Source organism: Haplochromis burtoni, unplaced genomic scaffold (assembly GCF_018398535.1).
Source record: "Haplochromis burtoni strain Fernald_Lab_line unplaced genomic scaffold, NCSU_Asbu1 Contig_163, whole genome shotgun sequence".
NCBI classification, from domain to species: domain Eukaryota; kingdom Metazoa; phylum Chordata; class Actinopteri; order Cichliformes; family Cichlidae; genus Haplochromis; species Haplochromis burtoni.
Window position 1 is genome coordinate 267,972 of NW_024582524.1, and position 4,102 is coordinate 272,073.

Genomic DNA, 4,102 nt, shown 5'->3' on the forward strand with positions numbered 1-4,102 from the left:
GATAGATAGATAGATAGATAGATAGATAGATAGATAGATAGATAGATAGATAGATAGATAGATAGATAGATAGATAGATAGATAGATAGATAGATGGATGGATGGATGGATGGGGAAAAAATCACGTGCACTGCAGAGCATTATCCTTGTTGTTTTGCCTTGACATGAGCAGATGCAATGGCCCTGACTAAGCAAACAGCTCTCAAACCGTTCAAGGTCAGGGACTCTAAACCTCTGAATTACAGGCAAGGTCCACAAATGTACACAAATGCACATATATTGTGTAGCATTAACACACATTTGCACGGAAGTCCATTTACAAATGTTAATGCAAACGTTATGTATGTATGTATGTATGCATAATGTTGAGGAACACAAGGAAGCACATGCATGCAAACAAACCGGTGTGCACGCTCACAGGAATACAGTGAGCTATGCTGAGTAACCAGAATATATTGCCGGGTTTCTCCTCAGGTTTCCGCCACGTGTATAATGTTCACATCCCTAAATAGAATATTGTCAAGTATCTAATTACTGTGACACAGAGATTTTTTAAAACTTTTTTTGCCATAGTCATGTGAAACGAACCATTCATAATGAATCACGTCTTATAGTTACACTCTGCAAGAATGTGACACATCATTACACCAAAAAAAGAAATAAATAAAAAATGCCCAAATATATCTGCCACCTTCCATTTAGTCAAGGTGAGTTATTCTATTCCAACACCAGCAATGATCTGAATAATATTTAACATGTTCAAAGGGATAACTCTACGCATCAATCAACCACCCACATAAGTGTTTTGTTTAAAGTTACTCTCAGGACTGTGTGGGTTCTGCAGACTCAATTTGCCACTCGTTATTAGTGTGTTGAACCTGTTTGAGGAATTACACCTTTAAAGTTCTTAAAGTAAAAGCTTGTAAAGTCAAAATCAGTGAGGCTTGATTTGGCATGTCACATATATCCACAATAGCATTTATGTGTGCTGTTTGATATGCACTTTCTTACTTTCTACATAAGATAATGTGGAAAAAGATGATCGGGATAAGTGCTTTGACTATACTGGTTGAAATGCCAACACTGTCTCTGGCACAAAAAGCAGAATAAACAGCTGTACTCAGTAGTTTAGTAAATAAATAACTAAATAAATGACAACCCTCTCATCTTTCAAATACACCTAACCTGCAGTACTGTATGCATACTGGGATATGGTGGGCTTTACTCCCCTGCATTTCTTCACCCATTTTCACCATTTCCGAGTCTTTAAAGGAGTACTTCAACATATTGGGAACTAATTGCCTTCCTGTCAATAGTCTGATGAGAGGATCAATATCACTCTTTTAAGCTACAACCAGGGCAGGTCAACCTTAGCTTAGCAATGAAGCAATGAAGCTCCCATTATATCATCTTTATTAAGCCCACGCATTATATAGGGATATACAGTAGGAGGGCAACTTTTTTAAGAAAAGTGTTTCTGAAAATCTTCAATCATTCTTGATATACATATATACATATATATACAGAATAGCAAGCATATTGAAAATGCAAAGCAGCAATATAAGCTCTTTATTCAAAGGTTACAGCAGCTGATGTTGGTTGTAAAGCTAACACTTATTTATAATAAGCTTTAGATTTATGACTGCTATATTGGAAACACTGCATCACATGCATAATTAATCTCATGAAACTGTATGGATCCAGCTTCGCAGCCTGTAATGTGCATAAAGCTTTAGGGCGAACCGTTGGGCAGCCTCGGTCCACTTAGTCCAAACTGGATAACCACAGGTCTGATACGGTAGATGATACAAACGGCATATTAATGGAGTGGTCTAGTGTCGTCCTTGGGGAGTGAAGCTGTTGGAATTGGGTCTGACTCTGACCTGAATGTCTCTCTCTCTTTCCTTCGTTTCTTCCATAATTCATGTTCCATGTGTGTGGTGCTGATTATTTTTAGCTGAGTGCAGCGAATGGGCTGTACACAGACAAATGGACGGAGGAGGGAGCCAAAGGGCAGGTGTGTGACTTACAACAGACCCGTGAGTGAGTGGCATGTAGTCAGCTGTACGTGCCAGCGTGCACTGGCATGCATTTGTGTATGTATAACCGGCTGATAATGTGTGTGTGTGTGTGTGTGTGTGTGTGTGTGTGTGTGTGTGGGAGGGGGAAAGAGCAGATGTCTCTCTGTTCCGGTTGACAGCAGATGACACTGATAGTGAAGTGTGGATGTGGAAGACTTCTTCAGCAAGATCCACTGTATGAGGGCGGCGTGCAGAATCTGCCTCACTTGTCACATGCGTTGCACATATCCAGAGGTGACAGCAAATTTTCATATCACACCTCAAGATTTTTCAGTATGGCTTGGATGATTTGCCATCTTTTTTTTTTACAGCGATATTAAGGTAACACAGAGTGATACAAATGTTTTTGTCAAGGTTTATGTGTTACGGAGCCCACTTTGAATACAGTAATATTTTTTCATGTTTGTTCAAATAAAGAATTTGAAACTTGTTTCAAATATTTAACAGAAAGCACATGAGCAAAAATCACCTAACTTATAGCAGCCTTGAACTCCGAGCTCTTTTTCTGCATGTACAGTAACATCGTTAGAGCTTGCGCCTTGATGACTCTTGACTCTGTGCATGTAGCTGCTCACCACAAATGCACATGTGTACAGTGACTGTGACTGATGTGGCATCAATGATTCAGTCACATAAAGGTCCCTGACACTCAAGTGCTGTAATTGCTCCGTTACGTATCGATTATCAAGCAAAGGGAGTAACAGCCACTGCACAAGCAACACAACCTAAAGAGGCATGTGGCATGTTATGCAACCAATTAAAGACCATCGACCATTGGAGGTGAAGGGGACATTTTCAACTAAAAGCTCGCTGGGACTGGGAAAAGCTATAGTCTAGTGAAGATTTCTGGTGCTGCAAACTTGCAGTGTTATTAGAGCCGGCAGAGAAGGAGGACTAGGGAGAGTGAGGGAGACAGAGGTTGTGAGAAGGGGGGAGGATTAGAGGGAAATAACTATGGTGAGGCAGGCAAGTGAGGAAGAATGAAGCAGAGGGGAGAGAGGAAAATTGAGAGGGACCGGGGAATGAGATGGATCTTTTCCTCTCACAGAGGTTATCTTCTCATATAGCACACCAGGAGAATACAATTAAAGCAGAGGCTTATAAGTGAAGCCTGCACCGTGGTTTCCACTATTTCAAAGAGAGAATACCCCAACTCCCTTTTTCAGAATAACAATTTTGTTAAAAAATTAATAGGATTTGTAGGTTTATTAGTTTCTTCCTGGTTGTTTCATTCTTCAGAACAAATTCATGCACCCACAGAGTCCCGCAAGCTGTTCATTTTCTCCTCTTTCTATAACACCAACACATGCATCGTATATGTCACTTGCAGGACAATACAGAAAATTATTCGGGGGCGGATATTTGTAACACACACCACCCGTGAGTGAGACATTAACCACCCGGGTGCTCCGGCAGAGAGAGAAAACTCACCTCACCTGAAGGAAAGATCCGTGCGGAGCAGGACAACTTCACCGCCGTTTACTTGACAATCACGAATACCTCACAGCCTCCGGACCCATCTCACTGTCTTTGTCTATAATGTTCTCCTCCTCACACCACCTCCTTCTCTATCCCCCTACACTGCAGAGCTCGACCGGCTGGTCGCTGACAGTCAACGCTGATTCCCAGTTCCCACAGTTCGAGCTCGGTAAGGAGGCGCTCCGTCCGCCTGGCTTTACTCTAGGTGAAAGATGGGGAGGAGGAGGACGGTGCGCCACTTAACAGGAGTTTGTAATCCGTTGGCTCCATCGGGGGCCACTGAGAGAGCGCCGTGCCCGGGGATCTGCGGCTTTCCACCGCAGTGTGTCAGCGCCATCTTGCGGTGGCTGTGATGAACTGCAGCACTCGTGAACTGCATGCGCGGTTCTCAGCTCTGATGCGCCTCGCTGGTTTTGTTGTGGCGGTGACCACACACCTGAGACAGCTTGGCAGTCGAAGGTTCACTCTGAGCCCAGCAGAGAGACGTTCAATCTGCGTGAGCCCTGTTTGGCTGCTAATAATCACATTTTATATTCAGGCCA

General features: G+C 42.8%; 1 protein-coding gene across 2 annotated transcripts in view; it reads right to left on the minus strand.

Annotated features, from left to right (window-relative positions):
* cpne4b (copine IVb) overlaps positions 1-3,855 on the minus strand; it is a 26,354-nt gene extending 22,499 nt beyond the window's left edge. The window contains exon 1 of one of the 2 annotated variants that reach the window (XM_005932920.3): positions 3,518-3,855. The gene's annotated coding sequence lies outside the window, so the exon portion shown is untranslated. Of the gene's footprint in view, positions 1-3,512 lie in introns of both variants that reach the window. The other variant, XM_005932919.3, reaches the window with a different exon arrangement.
* Positions 3,856-4,102: the final 247 nt, after the last annotated feature.